General features: G+C 44.4%; 1 protein-coding gene across 8 annotated transcripts in view; it reads right to left on the reverse strand.

Moving 5' to 3' along the window:
• Positions 1–20,187, reverse strand: part of LOC308313061 (receptor-type tyrosine-protein phosphatase delta-like) — a 169,964-nt gene that overhangs the window by 127,403 nt on the left and 22,374 nt on the right. For 7 of the 8 annotated variants that reach the window (XM_080759953.1, XM_080759951.1, XM_080759948.1 and 4 more), the window contains exon 1: positions 18,670–19,097. The exons of the other annotated variant lie outside the window; for it this stretch is intronic. The gene's annotated coding sequence lies outside the window, so the exon portion shown is untranslated. Of the gene's footprint in view, positions 1–18,669; positions 19,098–20,187 lie in introns of those variants that run through there. 8 annotated transcript variants of the gene reach the window in all.

The following is a 20,187-nucleotide window of genomic DNA, read 5'->3' on the forward strand; positions in this document are numbered from 1 at the left end:
ACGATATTTGTTGCGGTCAGGTGGAAACCTTGTATGTCCAAAACGGTTCCTTTTTTTATATTAATATTTTAAACCCATTTTAACCCATTTAGACCCGAGGACGATTCTACAAATTATGCCTTCTAAATCGTGACAGTTTTCTGAAAAACGAATGTTTCTATGTCAGTCGTTCTCAAACATTTTCATGTCAAGGACCCCCAAAAATATATTGTAGATCTGCTATTGCGTGTTCGAGTCCCGTTCATGACGACCTTTGCTGCATGTCTCTCCCCTTCCCCTCCCCTCATTCCTGTCAATTTTCACTTGAAACTATCAATAAAGGCAGAAAAGCCTTCTTAAAAAAAAAACTTTCTTTTGTTACAACCAAGGTTCATGTTTTAGGACCTAAAACATGAACCTTGTTGTCTTCTTTTAACCCATTCTGACCTGAGATCAGATTCATACGAGGTTTCCACGGGACACACACTGGTCTGATTAATCCATTCTGACCTGAGATCAGATTCTAAAAATGTCAGTCGTTCTTCGAATTTTTCAAAAATAGCAGACCTACAAGCTCGTATCGCGCCACTCGGTGGCGCGATATGAGCTTGTAGATCTGCTATTTTTCAATAGCTAAAGCATAACATGATGCTATAACACCAAAATGGGTGCCCGGTCAGAATGGGTTAACAACCTATTATCAACCCATATTATCATGTGATATATTACGTGTTAAATCATGTCTAGGGTGACAGATAGATATTGCTATACAGTATGTGGATAATATTACATTCAATGATACTACATTAACCACTTAATGCATTCATTGACCGGAAGCCCCCCCCCAGGGTGTCTACTATAGGACCTCGACACCAAACCTCCTCGCCAAAAATAGCCTAGAGCTTGGATGGACGTCAACGATTTTATTTTTTTTGCCATTTTAGACTTGATTCATATCCTGGATGTGATCTCTTTGGTAAAACATATACGGTTGCTGGAGGCAGTTTTTCAAATTTGTCCCTAATAATATATGTCAATGGATGAATAAAATATAAAGCCTCTTAGTGGCACAAATAAGATAACACACAAATATATACACAGCGAGATCAGGTCAGAGCCACGATGTTACATGTAACAGATTAATAGAAAAAGGGCCAGCAGCAGATACATCATAGACATGAATGATTTAGCATCAATTTCAGTTATGCTCTGCATAGGATTAGCAGTGATTCAAGCGTGGCCGGGTCTCAAAGCACCGCAGGTACCATGCTGTACTGTACTGTACATCAATGTCCTTATCCCTACTGTTCCACTTAATAAATATAATATGACGCCGTGTGTCGTCACGGAGAGCCAGCAATACGTGATATACGAGCTCCCTCCATTGGCTCCCGGTCGCTGCCCGCACACAGAGTACAAAACTCTGACGCTGGCGTTCAAAGACAAAAGCCAAAGATCGGACCATACAAACCCTCCCGTGCGGTCAGATCAGCCGACGCAGGGAAGCTGGAAGTACCTTTCGCTGAAAACGCCGGGACAACATGTCCCAAACTCTTCTCCATTCTGACTCCAAAACTATGGAATGCACTTCCCGTTGCCATCAGAACTTGCAGTAGTACTTGCCCTAGCCTCGACCAGCCACAGGCGTATGCATATAGGCTCAACTTATGTAACTTAAATAGCACTTTATGTAGACACATACACAAACACACACACACAAGCACACGCACAGGTCACCAGAAATGAATCTATCATGGTTAAAATAGAGTTTGAAGTTATAATGGGTTTGTATAGGAAGGGGGCGGGGCAGCTAAAATGAATATCAAATATCAAATTACTGAATCAAGTAATTTAAAGTGCAGTTCGGGGTGTTCATATAAACCCCAGTAGATGATAAAAGGACCCAAAGCTTATTTTTTTAATTGAAAAATCCCCTTAAGTTTCAATTTCACTGTGATTTTAATGTAGACGAACAGCAGTCCATGTACGTAACAACTTAATGACGACATGAAATGGATTTTCTCTCCTTTCAAAAAGGTGCAAGCTGCAAAATAACACCATCCTCTTCCTGTGTTAATTTGACCCAGAGGGCCTTATTTAAATGATATATAGAGCACGATCCGTGCGAGCACAGACAATAAGCAACATAAATCTAACACAACCTTTATTAATTTGATTAGGTGCAGCTGTGTTGCGTACGTACATCACACACACACCGTGCATTATGAGGTCAGCGATATTCTGCAGCTTGCCGTGTCCTTACCCCGCGGTGGGCTTCTAAACCTGAACCGGAAAACTACCTACAACGTCAGCCCCCCTCACCAAACCTTTAAGTTAAATATTACCACATTGTTGTGAGCTTGTAGATCGGCTATAGTGTTGAATAGCTAAAGTGTGACATAGTGGTCAAACTGATTGTGATGCCATATAATATAATTAACTCATTTTGCCGGGGACCCCCGGGGTGCCCTAGCTGTCTGTCAAGGACCCCAGGAGGGGAGAACCACCCATTTACAACACACAGCTAAACTTATTTAAGGCAAACAAACAACCCAAACAACAAAGTTGTCGGGATGATCATGACAAAAAGAAAGAAGAATATAATGAAATATCATCTGTCAGGTCGTCAACATCTGATAGCGGGGCCATGCATCAGCGACGTGGAGCGTCATATATCAGCGAGTGGTGGCAGCTTATGGCAGGGTGCTGATGGATGGATGGGGGGAGGGGGGGGGAGGAGGGGCGGTTGGCTGAGTCGCCCTTGTCTGAGCTCTGAGAAGATGGTGGAGGGGGAGAGCAGAGGAGACCAAACAGTGGTGGAGTAACATTACTCAAGTACTGTACTTGAGCACAACGATCTGGAGGTACTTTTAATTGACCTCCAGATCGATGAGTATTTGCAATTTGCAGTACTTTTACTTCTACTTCACTACATCTCAGAGGCAAATATTGTACTTTTACATATTTGATTATTACAAATGGTAAATGGTGCATTTATATAGCGCCTTTATCCAAGGAGCTTTACATAGACTGTGCATTACATTCACACACACACACACACACACACACACACACACACACACACACACACCGATGGCGGAGGAAACCATGCATGCCACCAACCTGCACATCAGGTTCAGAGTGTTGCTCAAAGACACTTCGACACTAACTCTGCGGGAGCCCGGGTTTGAACCGGGAACCTTGTATCTACCTTGTATCTATTGTATAACGGAGAAGTTCTATGTTGCGGTATTGATACTTTAACTCGAGTAAAAACCTTTGAGTCCACCGCTGCTTGTCGAAAAGGAGATGGTGGAGGGAGGGGGGGGGGGGGGTAGCTAGGGGACGAGACGCCGCCGCCAGACCCACATGTGTCCTGAACAGACTCGCTTTGTCACGCTTTCTCATCGAGGGATTATGCTGAGGCAGTCAACAGTGTGTGTGTGTGTGTGTGTGTGTTTGTGTGTTTGTGTGTTTGTGTGTGTGTGTGTTTGTGTGTTTGTTTGCTTACACTGGGCATGTTATTGGTATGCGGGTGTCATTAGTATTACTGCACATAATGTGTGTGTGTGTGTGTGGACTGTACGGATTCATTGTGTGTGCTTCATTAGCATACAGACTGCACCACGGGGGAAAAATATAGCTTTGTGGAATAGAACAAAAGAATATCACGTACTAGGAGTGTGTGTGTGTGTGTGTGTGTGTGTGCGCGTGCGTGTTGTGTGTCTGTGTGTGCGTGCGTGCGTGTTGTGTGTCTGTGTGTGCACATGCGCACACTGTAGGCTATATGCGTTGCGGAATTACTTGACCCCAATCTGCAACCGTGCATTATTTATAAACAGCAAAGCTTCACTTTTTTGTTGAAAAAGGAAAAGGAACAAGAAGGGAAGGAAGGGAGAAGACTGTAGATACACAGCGCAACGCAACATGACACATGAAGGGAAGGAAGGGAGAAGACTGTAGATACACAGCGCAACGCAACATGACACATGAAGACATGAGAGACAAGAGGTGAGGGAGCATTGTGGAACAGCTGGCCACGCTGAGAGATGTCCCTATGGACAATTCAAGTCACATCAAACACATTATACACTAAATTGATGGCAGAGGGCCCTTCCTACAGTGCCTGTCCCATAAGCTTCTAAATCGGTCGTTTAGTTTCCGACATACCGACAGTCATTAAAACGACAACCTGCCCCAAACCTAACCCTAACCGCAAGCACGACGCAACGCATGTCGGACCAACGCATGTCCACACGTCGGACCTTTGGTGTGTCGGATAAGAGTGCGCAACCCCTTTCATATGGAGGTCCATTTTCTTTTCGCCATTTGAGCCACGTTTGATGATATTTAGCCTCTCAGACCCAAAACTCAGAATGTTGGATAAGATTTTGTCCACAATTCCACCTGCATGTTTTCTCTCCTCATGGTACCACATCAAGACAGCATGTCTTGATGTGGTACCATGAGGAGAGAAAACATGCAGGTAAATGTTGATCAAAATAACAATTCTTCTACACTCTCTAATTGTGTAGACTTGCGAATTAAGAAATGCATATGCTTAACTATTACGGGAGCATTTGGTTAAATTTTTAAGTTAAAGATCTAATAAGGGTCAATCATTTAGCTGGGGACCACCTCAAGGACAACTGGTGGTCCAGGGACCACTGGTTGAAAACCACTGTTGTAAACCATAGTAGGCAACTACGTAAGCAGGGCCTGCTCATTTAACTTGGCTGCGGACCCCTAATTGAAAATATTTTGTGCTGGGGACCAGTGTTGTTTTCGTCGACTAAAACTAAGACGAAAAATGTTCGTCGACTACCTTTTTTCACTGACTAAAACTAAATAAAAACGAAATAAAAAGGAATCTATGATGACTAAAACTAAGACTAAATATACTGACAATTTCGTCAACAAATAAAAACTAGACTAAAATGTTAGGAAGGGACTAGTGGACAAGAGATCCAGTTTTATGCTGGGTTGCATGCTGAAAATAGCAGATATACAATCTCACAACACGTTGCAGTGTGACGCGTTGTGAGATTGTATATCTGCTATTTTCAGCATGCAACGAAAGTGTAAAATATGTCATTACAACGACATCAAGGCCTGTCAAAACAAAATTTAGTCGACTAAAACTAGACTAAACACTAGAACATTCCAGGTGACTAAAATGTGACTAAAACTAAGTGAAAACTATTCAAGAGACTATGACTAAAACTAAAATAGAAATTTGCTGCCAAAAACAACACTGCTGGGGACCACAAGAACAGAAAAACATTTTGTTCAAAAATCTTACGTTTTTCAAAAATAGATTTAAAAGCCCCCGGGGCAGACCAAGGCGCAGATGGAGGGATCACATCGGCTTGGAACGCCTCAGGATCCCCCAGGAGGAAGTTACTAATGTTACTCTGCAGAGGGAAGTCTGGAGCTCTCTGGTGGAGCACTTGCCCCCGTGACCCGACTACGGCTAAGCGGTTGAAGGATGGATGTATGTACAAGCTCACAGTGCTTTTGAATAACCAAAGTATGGATAAAGTAGTTAAAAATATTAACACATTTAGCTGGGGGTCCCTTGGGTCGACTCACAAGGAACCCCGGGTGTCCCTGTACCCCACTTTGAGAAGCACTGCCATGTGTGGTTAGTTACATCCGTTACACCTCCCAGAGTTACAACTTGGATAAGTGAACACAGGTCTTTTACTGTGCAGCTTGCACTATACCTTACCCTGCAATAAATTAACTTTACAGTGACGCGCTCTCTCTCTGTGCCATTTCTCTCCAGCTCTGACACACACACACACACACACACACACACACACACACACACACACACACACACACACACACACACACACACACACACACACACACACACACACACACACACACACACACACACACACACACACACACACACACACAGTCTCCTAGCATGGGGTTAGCATGTAGGCAGGGCCAGCAGTGTGTGTATTCTCAGAGGGCTGTTGGGCCAAATCAATGGCAGGCAGCAGCCTTTCTATAATGAGAGCTACCATTTCCCTCTGGCTGGCTGCCGCCCAACTCAGCACAGAGAGAGAGAGAGAGAGGAGCAAGCAGCGCAACATTTCTCTGTGAGGAGAGAAGAGAAGAGCTGCTATAGGCCGTTTTTCACATATGAAAAACATAATACATCACCTGGAATGGCTGTAGGACTGTGTGTGTGTGTGTTGCGTTTGTGTGCCAGTTGAGCTGCCACTTTGTCAGTCAGTCTATCGTCGTACTGGCAGGCAAATAGGAAACACTCGAAAACACTCATGCATGCTCACATGTGCGTACACAAACACCCCCCCCCCCCCCCCCCCCCCCCAAGTATATAGGGCCCGAAGCAGAAGATGCTCAGTGATGGGAAAGCAGGTCTCTCTGACCCACATGGCTACGGAGAGCATTGTGACATTTCTCTACAGTTGTTGTGATTATAGAGTACCTTGAGTCTGTCTGTGGTCCATGTGTGCAGTGTGTGTGTGTGTGTGTGTGTGTGTGTGTGTGTGTGTGTGTGTGTGTGTGTGTGTCTGTGTGTCTGTGTCTGTGTGCACGCATATTGGTCGATCCAAGACGCACATCTGACAAAAATACAATCTCTGAGGAGGTTTGAAGGAACACATACGATGATGAAACGAGACACTTGGACACAGAGGGAGGGACGCCAACAGGGTACTCAGTACTAACACCCTAAGGCCCGCTACCCTCCAGATTCCATGAAAGTGGTTTTAGGTGCAAGGCTCAATACTGTAATAAAACTGAAGAAATAGCCAGCACACAAACAGTGTCCTTTTGCACATGGTTTTATTTACTGTAGGGATGTCCCGATGGCGTTTTTTTTTTGTCCCGATCCGATTCTGATCATTTGATTTTGAGTATCTGCCGATACCGATTTTTCCCGATCAGATATTTATATTCACTCCACTACACACTACGACGGCAAATGTATGTGTGACGTGCATGTGCTTGAGTGATTCCAATTTTGTAGATGCCGGAATGTAGGCTGACCATTCAGAAGGTGAAGGTATTTAATTTGAAGCAAGAAGGCAACATAGGCTAAGCTACTCTACTACATTATGTGCCTGACACATGCATCATGATCACATTCTCTCTCTCTCTCCCTCCCTCTCTCATCCACCGTTGGCATGGCAGACTGGTTTCTCCACGTGAAACCAGTCAGCACATCAGTCAGGAAACGTCATATTAGATTAGAGTCCTACTCCTGTGTTTTTGCCCTGTGTGTGTGTGTGTGTGTGTGTGTGTGTGATAGGCTTCATACCAGTCTACCCTGAAGCTACATGCTCTCATGTCATGCCTGTGCAGTATATGGATGATGTCTGAACTGTCTATGTGGACGTGCGCGTGACACATGTGCAGCATTGGGTCACGGGGTGACAGACCAGAAGAACAGAGGGAGGGGCAGACTGGATTGGTGATCCTGCTCGTACAGTCAGGATACATCATTATTATTTCCACCCTTTAAAACAGGATGTACAGTAGCGCTATAGCAGTGGTTTTCAACCCTTTAAAACAGGATGTACAGTAGCGCTATCAACCCTTTAAAACAGGGTGTACAGTAGCGCAATAGCAGGGGTTTTCAACCCTTTTCATACCATGGTCCATTATTTGCCACGGACCACCATTTGATGAGATTTAGGCTCTCGGATTCCAAAGCGTAGAATATTTTTTTGTCGTTGGAGATACAGCATAAGAGAGATAACGTTGATCAAAATAACAATATTTCCTTGTAAATTAAGAAATGCAGATGTTTAACAACACCTGGACTGGTGGTCCCTGGTGGACCACTGGTTGAAAACCACGGCGCTACAGCAAAGCCAATGGCTTAACTTAACCCATTTTGGGCGGGAACCCCTTTTGGTGAAAAATCGAAGAACGACTGACATAGAAACATAGCTTTTTCTGAAAACTGTCAGGATGTAGAAGACATTTTTAGAATCTGATCTCAGGTCAAAATGGGTTACGGAATAATTTGCATTTCCGACAGCAAACAGACCTGTCAAAATGATGGGTTGCCACCAACTCCTCATCACGAGTGAATAATTAAGTAACGCAGTAAGCAGAGACAAGACGACGGGGAAAATGTGAGCGGCAGACAGCCCCATTCCAGCACATGAATATTCCAGCAGTAAGAAATGGCTGAAACTAGAAAACAATCATCACCATAACTTGCCTCATCATCATTATAGCTACACAATGTACCGTAGGCTTGATTTCATAATCTGTAAAACAGTGCTGTCTGTTAAATAGATATGTGCTCATCACCATGACTTTGGATGATTAATTACAATCCCACCCACACATGCACACATGCAAACACACACGCACGCACATGCCATTGCAGAAAGGCACACAAAGTAACCTGCAATGTGTCCTCAATGCTATAAGAAAGATCAAAAGGACATGGTCCATGGCCTGGTCTATACTGACGTCTACTATGAGAGAGAGAACCAGACGCTAGAGGTGTAACTCTAGAAGACAACCTTGTTATTTTCAATAAACCTATTAGAGAAGCTTCTTCTGGAAGGAAGGCGCGGGGGAGGCCAGCATGCAGCCCCAGGATGGATTTCTCCATGGATGGCCGAGGCCTTGCTAAGACACAGGGGGGGAAACGCCACGCCGGAGGGATGCTGTATTAAATGACAGGTCTAATTTAATATATACATCAGAGTCTCGCTGAAGCACTTCCTGCATCCTATAGGAACTTAAAGGGCGGCGGAGAAGAGCTGAGTAGGGCCTTTTGGGTACATTAGTGGGCCAAGCGAGGCGCTGTGTTTCACCACGCATTCTTACATGGCCAGGCGAGAACGCAAACGGGCCTATGCATGTGCTTGTATGTATGTAACTATATGCAGTGCGTCGCATGGCACGGCGACACGAATGTGGATAAATCTACTCAGTGACATTGGCAGTGTCACCCCAGAGATGTAGGCCTGTCACAATTACTACATAATAATCTAATTATTTGCAATTATTTTTGTCATAATCGTTTCCACGTTGAAAGATTTTCGTTCATTAAAAAAAGCTGAAATTGCAGATCTAAAAGCTATTTCCGCTATTTATTTACCTTCATTTGACCTTTGTTTTGTATAAAAATAATTATGTCAGTAATTTCTTTGTATATTTCAGTTATTTGTTATATCTGCCCTGTGCATTTTTTTGATAACCAGGCAAACAGAAATGTATTCTTTATTCATATGTTCCAATGTTCAATGCCAGAAACACAATTCAATTGTTATTCGCAATTATTTATGTGACAATTGATCGACAACCTAAATTTGTAATGGTGACATGACAGCCCTAACCAAAGAATAATCCAAAGAATTCACCTAGCTGGGGACGTCTAAATTCAAGGTGGATGCTAGAACGGCCGCTAACAAACCTATGCATACTGCTTTGGAAAGCAATCATATAATCATCCCCCAATCCAATCCTCCTCCAATATGAAGGACCACCCTGAAGACTTTGGAACGGTTCTGCAATGCATCATTTCATTCTTTACTCCCTAATTGTCTAGTTTGAACTATGGAAGCTGGGAGGTTGTCCTCAGTCTCCAGCTAAAACAAAACGTTGGCATTGTAAATGTTTGATATACGCTGAATGTATGATATTTATGAAGCAGAAATGTGTTGCACGCCTCACGGCTTCTATAAGCCTGCTGCTGACGACGGCGTATACCTGCCTTGAAATGTGTTTACAGAAACTACAAAAGTCCTACAGTATGTACACCGTTTAGCGCAGGGATGGTCCAGGGGTCTGTACTTGGCCCCCTGCTTTTTAACCCTCGTGACCAAATCTCTTCGGGTGTAAATAGCCAATCGACAATCTCACGTCGTGTTCTGAATAAATCGAAGGCTATTTTCGACCAAAATTCCAACTATCACATGCCCACACAACAGGGACGCTGGTTAAAATGGCAAACATGTTTTTGTGGTGATGGGGTTGCAGTGTAGTTGAAGTGAAGCGTGTAACCGCCTACAGGCACACACACACACACACACACACACACACACACACACACACACACAGGCCCCGGTAATCTTACAGTCATATCAAATCCAATAAATGCACCACATATTCCTTCCAGGACATTTCAGGTCAGGTTTGTAATTCTGAAGTCTGTGCCAGAGGCGCCCTCAGTATTCTGAAGACAGAATACATTTGCCGTCGTAGTGTGTAGTGGAGTGATTATTCACGAAACACACACGCATGCACGCACGCACACACACTCACATTTACATGGTGACGAATAATAAACAGCGGAATAATGGAGTACCTTTCATCAGGACAGCCTTTACAGCTAGTGTATACTTACTAGCTGTAAAGGCTGTCCTGATGAAAGGTAGAAAAGACTTTCACAATCAAGACTTACAGTATAGGCGGAGACTAAATGTGCACACACACACACACACACACACACACACACACACACACACACACAGTGTTTTGACACTCAGGTTTTGATCCTGAGTGCCGTAGGGAGACTGAGGGGAAATGGGAAGGCAGAGCATAATTCCTAAACAGAGACAACAAGAGATGGATTTGTGACAGAGCGACTCTCAGCCCCGCAGAGAGACAGAGAGAGGGAGAAGAACCGACGACAAAAGGGACGAGGCGATGAAAAGACAAGACGACAAAAGCAAAGCCGCAGCTCAAGTGTCTTATCCTGGGTTAAACTGACGGGACCGATAAGATGTGCAATCACAACGGGTCATTAATTAAAAATAAATCTGGAGACAAACCGATCTGGAACGGAGGGGAGCTTAAGAGAGACTGAACTGCTGGTGAATGTGAATGTCTGCTGGTGGCCGCTGAATCACTCTCAACGTGGCGGCACTCGGTCAGGCCCGTCACAATACATACTCGTCTAATCACAATTATTTCAGATGATAATCGCAATTATTTTTTTGCATAATCTTCAATCGTTTCCATGTTGAAAAATGTCCATACATTTTCAAATATTTTTCACAGCTAGCAGATCAACTATTTCAATTTTTTATTTTGTAATTATTCTGATTGTTCTTAAAGTCATTTGTCACATCTGCCCTGTGCAATTTGTGATTACGAAGCCTAAAAGGCAAACCAAAATGAATCCAATGTTCAATGCAAAAATCACAATTAAATCGTTTAAATAATTTGTGCAATAATTAATCATCAACACCTGGGAGTAATATTAGGCGAAATAGCTTATACAAAACACACACACACACACGGTGTGACACGTTGAGTGCATGTAGATTGGCAATTTTAGCGTACACATTTAATGTAGAGCAGTGGTTTTCAACCAGTGGTCCGGGGACCAGCAGTAGTGGTCCTCGAAGGGATACCAGTAGGTCCCCAGCTAAATGATGGAGAGTTGGTAACCAAATGGATATTAACGGTTGTGGTGACCTCTGAATGGAGCCTATACAATGTGTATGACCAGACCAAGGACTGGACATCTGCCAAGACCCACCCAGCCAGACAGCCCAGCTGATTCCGTGATTGATAATAGGCAGCACGCTCTGGAGACCACACAGGACCACCACGTTTTACTGAATCAGCACAATAATGACTCAATGTGACTGGAGATTACAGCTCCATACCAGTGGTTTTCAACCAATGGTCCGGGGACCACCGGTCTTTGAGGCGGTTCCAGGTGGTCCCCAGCATGGTGGAGAGTTGGTAACCATAATTATGGACTCTTATTAGATACACTCTAGAGTCATCTCTAGATTACTCTTGAGAGCATAAAATGTAACCAAACATTTGGTTACGCCCTGTCGCTCCATGTACACTCTAATCAGTCATTGACGGCTTTCAAATCCCTATTAAAAGACTAATTTTTACTCTATCGCTTGCAATCCTACTACGTATAAATGCGCCACATCTGTGTGCGTATACGTGTGTCTGTGTGTGTACGGTTGTAATGCACGTAACTCCAGAACCGTTCCACACCCCCACAGGGAGTGCAGTGCCCGGTATCGAGTCAGTCGGACCCACGCTTCTCCAGAACCACCACAAAAGGCTCTGCTCAGGCTCTGCCAGTGGGCCTAATGAGGCCAACTCCTTTCACCTGTGCAATTTCCAGCCTCTGCCTCAGCTAATTGAGGCTCAACCAATCAGGCTCTGCCAGTGGGCCAAATTGATTGCCAAATACACTTTTCAGTTTGTAGTCTTCACACACAGATACACAGATCTCCATGTTGGACACCGGCTGACGGGTGCTATGACAACGTATATCATTAGGTTCCTAAGTTACATCGTTCCCAAGTAGGCCGGTGGCCGACTGCGACGGGCACGTACAGGTCTAGTTCAATTTAAGTTAAGTCTACCCATGTACGATGTTCCCATGTACTGCTTATTGTATTAGAATTTTGCTCTGACACATTGAAATAATGCTTTTCCTTCCTCTTTGCTTTTTTTCTAAATTCTATCCTCTTTTTTTCCCTCCGTTTGCCTCGGTGTATGTTATTATGCTCGGGTGTATGTTTATTATGCTCTGTAATGTGAAGCACTTTGGTTCGATCTCGGTCATTATAAATGTGATATACAAATAAAGTTTGATTTGGTTACATTTTATGCTCTCAAGAGCTACATTATTAGTTATTTATAACATAGCACACAGCCCGTGTGTGTGTGTGTGTGTGTGTGTGTGTGTGTGTGTGTGTGTGTGCGCATGCGTTGTGATGTGATGAGGAAGTCCTGCAGCAATGTGTCACTGAAGTGTGATTCCACCACTTGAAGATTGCCAACATTAAAAAAATGTGTCAAAACATTTCAAACGTTTTAATAGCAGAGCAACAACAGCAACTGTCAGTTTGTCTTTTTTTCATATACAAAAAGTATAGAATAGGGCTTAAGCGGTTAGCCACATGGACCCTAGAGTAGCGTCCCTTCGGGCGAAAATAGCCAATCTACAAGCTCACAATACATTGCAATGAAATGTGTTGTGAGCTTGTAGATCGTGTTTAAAATTTGTCTAGAAATCAACCTATTAACACGAGAGAGAGAGAGAGAGAGAGAGAGAGAGAGAGAGAGAGATGCAGAAAGGAAAAGGCTTTTTATTTTGGCACCGGCCTGCCACGTCAAACCATCATGCGTGTGCGTGTCTGTAGACTGTGTGTGTGTGTGTGTGTGTGTGTGTGTGTGTGTGTGTGTGTGTGTGTGTGTGCCGTACTTCATCATACAAGAGTGTCACACAAAATAACTGAAAACAGCAGATGTACAAGCTCACAGCGCGTAGATGGCACGGCACTCTGCCGCTCTCAGACGGGATGAACAGATGAATGGAGCCGATTTTGGCAAAACTGTGTGTATGTGCGACTGTGCGCGTGCTCGTGTGTGTGTGGCTGGAAAATGGAATTGTTGTGGTTCTGCCCGGCTCCTTTGGGGTGTCTTTCTGTGATTGGAACATAAGGGGCCCAATGAGAGGACTGCCACAACCGCACACTCTCTCTCCAGTAACTCTTGTCTCTTACTTTGACTGTATCTTGTCGAATGCTCAAGCATACATGTACGTGCAATTCATCAGGACCAGATGTAGCTACAAGTTTCTGACAAGATCTTTCTCAAGGAGAACACAGACACACACACGCATGCAGCCGCGTGTGCACACACACACACACACACACACACACACACACACACACACACACACACACACAGGTAACCTTACAGCATACAGGTAATGAGATAAATGTAAATCTGATGTAAGTCTATGTTTGGAATAACAAACGGAACATTAATAAAGAACAATGCCCGTGAGGGAGACATCTCCTCTGCTACTGCATTTTGATTTAAAAGAAAACGGGGAGAGAAACAGAGAGCAAGAAAGAAAGAAAGAAAGAAAGAAAGAAAGAAAGAAAAGTGCGAGGGACCAGCGTGAGACTGCCGCTGGGAATCAAACGTGGTGGAGCAGGAACCCTCGAGCGGAGAACAGAGGAACGGAGGAGGGATTTTTTTTTTTACATCTCACCATATGCTCCTCTCCCTCCTCCTCCTCCTCCTCCTCCTCCCCTCCCCCCCCTCCTCCTCACCCTCCCCTCCCCTCCCGCAGGTGAGCACAGCAGCAGCTCCGCAGCTGGCTCTCCACGGCCGTGAATTCTGCACTGCATGATCTTTCAAATGGATAATAATAAGTCTAGAATGACTGACAGACAGCAGGATGATCATTTTATCACCGGTGTAACAGTATAGCACGTTATTCACAGAGAGAGAGAGAGAGAGAGAGAGAGAGAGAGAGAGAGAGAGAGAGAGAGAGAGAGAGAGAGAGAGAGAGAGAGAGAGAGACGCCGTCAGACAAAGATAACAAATAATTGGGGGATAAATGAAATAAGCCTGCCAGACAGCACATTGATTTATAGAACGAGGACACAGTCCAATCCTCTGCACTTATTTGTCGATTTGTGTAACTCAAGGGAGCGAGAAGGAGAAAGAGCAAGGAGAGGGAGGGGTCAAGAGGTTGGGAGGGCAACAGACAGGCGGTGAGATAAAGCGAGCATCATGGTGAGCAGCAGAGAGAGAGAGAGAGAGAGAGGCTGGAGAGAGTACTAGCAGGTACTGTACAGTACAGTACATCAATAGCAGCGGTCAGTCCACCTCCATGTCTGCTGCTCACCACTGGTGGAAAGTACATTTACTGAAGTACTGTAGGCTTGGGTGGCACAGTCGGTAGTACTGTCGCCTCACAGCTAGAAGGTCCCGCTGTAGAACACAGTCGGTAGTACTGTCGCCTCACAGCTATAGAAGGTCCCGCTGTAGAACACAGTCAGTAGTACTGTCGCCTCACAGCTAGAAGGTCCCGCTGTAGAACACAGTCGGTAGTACTGTCGCCGCACAGCTAGAAGGTCCCGCTGTAGAACACAGTCGGTAGTACTGTCGCCTCACAGCTAGAAGGTCCCGCTGTAGAACACAGTCGGTAGTACTGTCGCCTCACAGCTAGAAGGTCCCGCTGTAGAACACAGTCGGTAGTACTGTCGCCTCACAGCTAGAAGGTCCCGCTGTAGAACATTTTGCCTCCCATTTGCGAGTTGCCCGAGTTATGTTTTCATTGTTGTATCCGTGTTTTTAATCATTTTTTCCCCCGGATAGAGTGGGATAGGTGACACGTTTTGATGACATCATCGCAAAAAGGTCTGTCACTCCAGCGTGCAAAGGGTTATGGGAAATTGAGTCCCAATTAATTAAAATGGCGGAGGTGGAGCGGTGCGGAGCGTTTCCTCCTCCGTTCTGTTGTTGTGACACTACAACACAACACTACAACAATTACACCGTTTTAAAGTGGATTTTGACAAGCAACTCAGCGGTCGGTGCAGTGGCTCTTCAAAGGTAACTTAAAACACGGCAGTGAAACCTGAAACACGATTGTTTGTCTTTTACTCCACTACATTGATTTTAAAGTTTTAGTTACTATATACTTTGATTATTATTACAAAACATACACAAAACACTTCAGCACTTCCTATATACATTTTGCCAATGATCGTAGGTTAGCTAATAGCGCCATCTAGTGGAAACACTGAAAACACGGTTTGGACCATGTATACGTCACTGGCACCGGTAGTGCTGGGGTGGCGGTGCAGAGCAAACACTGAATAACAACACCAGGAATGCATAATAATTTAAATTTCGTTGTATAAAGATCTATCTATATTCGTTATGCAGAGGAACGCAGGAAGAATCCAGTCTTAGGTGAGCTTAAATACCTCGCCCAATTGGACGATTGCCACATCAGCGAATGATATGTGGGTTTTGCATAACACTGAATGAGCCCCTCGAGTGTATCTGACTCCGCAAGCTACGTATCATTTAGTGATTTCTTTGTACATTTAAGCTATCTGTCATATCTGCCCTTTGGCATGTTTGCTTACAAAGCCTATTAAAGACAAAATATGTATGTAATCATTATGAATTATGTTCTAATTGTTCAATTGTTCAAAAGCAACATTCCACGATGGTGACAGACAGCCCCAGGAGCTACAAATGGATATTGGACATTCTGTGTTTTTCAACAGCCTCCGTGCCTCTGATACAAACCATTCCAGAAACATTAGTCCACTGGCAGATTGTGCTGCTCCTACGATATGATGAACGACAACTCAAATCTCAGTTTCCACAGAGGAATTACAACGCGTTGCACACTAGCACTTCATCAACTACATGAAAAACACAAATTTAGTCATCTTTGTTTGCTATAAAATGACCATATTTTGCTTTTTCAGCTGAGGCGCTCAACATGCTTTTTTGGGCCAATAAATTATCTGCTTCTATGGTCACGTCACGTTACCTCCTTTCCACTCCACTCCTCACCTAGTTTCCTCCCCTGACCTCTCGTCTCCTCCGACGACTCACGTTGCCTCCTCTTCTCTCTTTTCCACTCCTCCTATAATTTCCTCTTCTCTAGTTTCATATCCTGGTTCCCAAACCTTTTAGCCTGTGACCCAGCTTGTAAGATGGGCCATTTTCACTACTTCTTAAACATTTTGTTTTAAAATTTATGGAATTTCTTAAGATATTTATTTTATTTATTCATGAAACTACTTTGAAAAGAACGCGTGCGCGCATCCGCCTGGGTGACGGGCTGGCAGACTGCTGGGCAAGCGCTGGCACTTTGGCATGGGGGGAGGTCAGATCAACATATGGAATGAATTCTGTACTGGCAATATATGAAGCGTGTCTTGAGTGTACAGGGTTAGATGAGGTCATGTCGTGATCTTCATATAATGGAGATGCCATATATGGTGGCTTGACACGATTTCATACTAAATACTAAATGCTACCATGGTCGCAACAAATACAGTATTATTCGTTTGTTGGAGGTTCATGACATTTAAAAAGTTTGAGAACCACTGCTATGTCAACTCTTAATCTCTTGACCCTTGGATCATGATTTAATTAAGGGTCCATTTTCAGCCCCTCAGAGCTTGTGTGTGGTTGTGACCCAGGCATGCTGTGGTGTTGTGTATATGGTGCTCCTCTGGGTTAACAGAGTGTGGGAACCGAAGGGACCGGGACTATAATTACCGACCCAAACGCTGACCATCCCTGACCTCACACAAACACCTCTCTCCTGACCCCGAGCCGCCTCCGAGGCCAACCCGACAACACAGGCATGTTCTGACACGCGCATGCACACGTACCACATGCACACTCTGAACGTGCCGACTGGCCCGCGCGCACTCACGCACACACATGCATACACACACAGCTGGCTCTGCAGACACTGTCATCCATCACATTTTGTGAAACTTCATCTCTCCGAGTTGAGGAACAGCTGCAGTCATGACATGCAAGCCCAAACACACTCACACACACATGCACGAGCGCACACACACACACACACACACAGCGGGAGATCAGCTGGGTTAAAGTATTTGCACATCTTTGGACTGGCACAAGGCACCTTCAACCTAGCAGCAGTAGATCATGGTCGTAAAACAGGTTGTTGCTAAATGCACGCCCGCGCACGCACACAAACGCACGCACACAAACGCATGCACGCGCACGTGTGCACACACACACACACACACACACACACACACACACTCCCACATGTCGACGGTGTGCTAAATGGTTCTCCCAAAGCAATTAGAAGCATTGATTGCAACTAACTGCGTGCATAGTTGCATATGTACAACTTTGGGTTTTTTCCCACTGCAGGCACTCAACTGCCACAGTTATTAGGAAAGCAAAGGAAATGTGGAAAGCAAATAGACAAAATTAAATTACGTAAACTGGTGAATGAAACATAATGCATGATATACACAAAAAACATGAAGCACAGACTCACATGATGTATCTTTGCAATGTATAGGTAGTGCTGCCATAGACTGTTAAGACAGTGCTGACTATGGACACACACACACACACCCACACACACACCCACATACCATCTAATTTCAAAGCCCTTTCCACATTTTAATTGAACACACTTATGGAGTGCTCTCTCTCAGGCAGCCAGGTAGCACACATAGCCTACTGTAGCCTGCATTCCCCACTCATTGTGTGGAATGTCCACCACAATGACATATTGGTGGCGCTTCCAACGTGAATTATATACCGGCATAGGCTCTATAACATCCATAGACCATTTAGCTTCAACGGTCCCGCATTGACAGACACTGAAAAACGTGTCTGCGCACCATGAAATTATCATTCTTGTGTGTGTGAGAGTGCCGTGCCGGTGGGGACTGGCCAACATTTATAGTCGTGAGAAAATACCTCTGAGCAAAAGCATGATGATGATTTCACTGACTGGGAAGCGCCAACAACCAAATGACACCAAAGCTCTTTAAGAGTCTCGCTGCTGCCCGGGCATATCTCCCATCAACAGAAAATTATGATTTAAGACGAGTAGAGTCATTTTAAAAAACCAAAACGAACGGCACAGGCATTCAGGCAACCACCTGCAAAACCTGACCCAAAAACAGAGCCACATGTGAGAGAGAGAGGACACAGCTGTCATTCACACAGATGATTATGATGATGAAAGATGGAATCTCTCTCTCGCTCTCTGAACGAATGAGACCAACATGCATGCGCTTTCTTTTCCATATTATTACTTGCATAATAGCTTGACCGCGCGTGCTGCTTGCTTGTAAAACAAGAAAGCTAAACTCATTGCGAAAATGTTGATGAAACGAATTAAAAAGATACATATCGTCTTACCATTTTAACATGATGTTCTGTCGCTAAAAACGATGTGTGGGTAAATTGACGTTCAAGCGTGCGTTCCTCCGTCGTCGGTTAAACATCCACTGTAGTCGCCGCCGCTCTACCGAAATAATCCTCCAGCACTGTTGTCTGTTGTCCCCTCTCTCTCTCTCCGTTTCTCTCTCTCTCTCTCTCTCTCTCTCCGTTTCTCTCACCCTCTCTCTCTCTCTCTCTCTCTCTCTCTCTCTGTTCACCGGTGTGTGACTGACTGTGTGTAAGGTTAAGGTACAGCAGCAGCAGAGAGACCTGACAGGCTGGAGTCAAGACTCAAGTTGGTATTAAAGAGATTTGAAGCCGCAGACGGACGTGAGTCAGTTCTGTTGTCCGCCGAGCCTCTGGTCCTCCTCGTCCCGCCCTAGGCTATGGCTCAGCCCAGCTCAGCTCAGCTCGCCCCGGTAAAAAATATGTGAGAAGCTAGGGTGGGTTGGATGCATAGATGGATGGAGGTGAAGGAGGAGGAGGGACCGTACGTAGAACACGCGACGTACCCAGCTGTGACTCTAGTCTACTCTGAATGCACTGGAGTGGGGAGTTAACGGCAGCGATGGGGAGGGGGGCGGAGAGAGAGAGAGAGAGAGAGAGAAGTGCATGCAGAGTTCTGCAAAACTATTATCAGGGTACAAAGAAAATGCCCAAACTCTGCATGCAGGGCTGAATTAGGCCAATATCCTTTACTTCTAAATATACAGAAAAGATCTATTAAATTCTGGAGCCATATTAAAAAGAGTGACCCTGCCTGTTACCATTATAAAGCCCTTGCCTGCCAAGAGTTGGACATCCAAAAGAGCCCCCTCAGTCAGATGGTTTTGAAACTAGCTGACCTCTCACCATCTGACATCACAAACCCCAGACAGCCTCAGTGCAGCTACACTATCACTCAGAAGATTAGACCCAACCAAATTATAACTAAAGAAAAAGATAAATACATCACATATTGGAACGAACTCACACAATCACAACACAAACTAGAAACATATTTGGCTCTAAACAGACAGTATACTGTGGCAGACTACCTAACCACAGTAACTGACAAAAACCTGAGAAAGACTTTGACAATGTACAGACTGAGTGATCATAGTCTGGCAATAGAGAAGGGCAGACACAGACAGACCTGGCTGCCCAGAGAGGAGAGGCTGTGCTGTCACTGTGATGACGGAGCTATAGAGACAGAGTTACACTTTTTAGCACAATGTAAAAACTACACAAATATTAGAGAGGAGTTCTTCCCAAAATTTGAAACAAATTTCCCAGAATTCAGAAGTATGACAGAAAGGGAAAGATTACCAGTCCTTCTGGGGGAACAGAAAGAATGTGCAGTTTTGGCTGCAAAATATGTCAATTCCTGTCACAAGAAAAGGGACAACCAGTAGGACACACATACAGTATGCCATGTTTTATTTTCTGCACCACCTGCTTTATTTTATATTATTTTAATTTATTTTTTCATGTCATTGATATTATGTTGTTATGTTG

Source organism: Protomyctophum bolini, assembly GCF_963924005.1.
Source record: "Protomyctophum bolini genome assembly, chromosome: 3".
Taxonomy (NCBI): Eukaryota; Metazoa; Chordata; class Actinopteri; order Myctophiformes; family Myctophidae; genus Protomyctophum; species Protomyctophum bolini.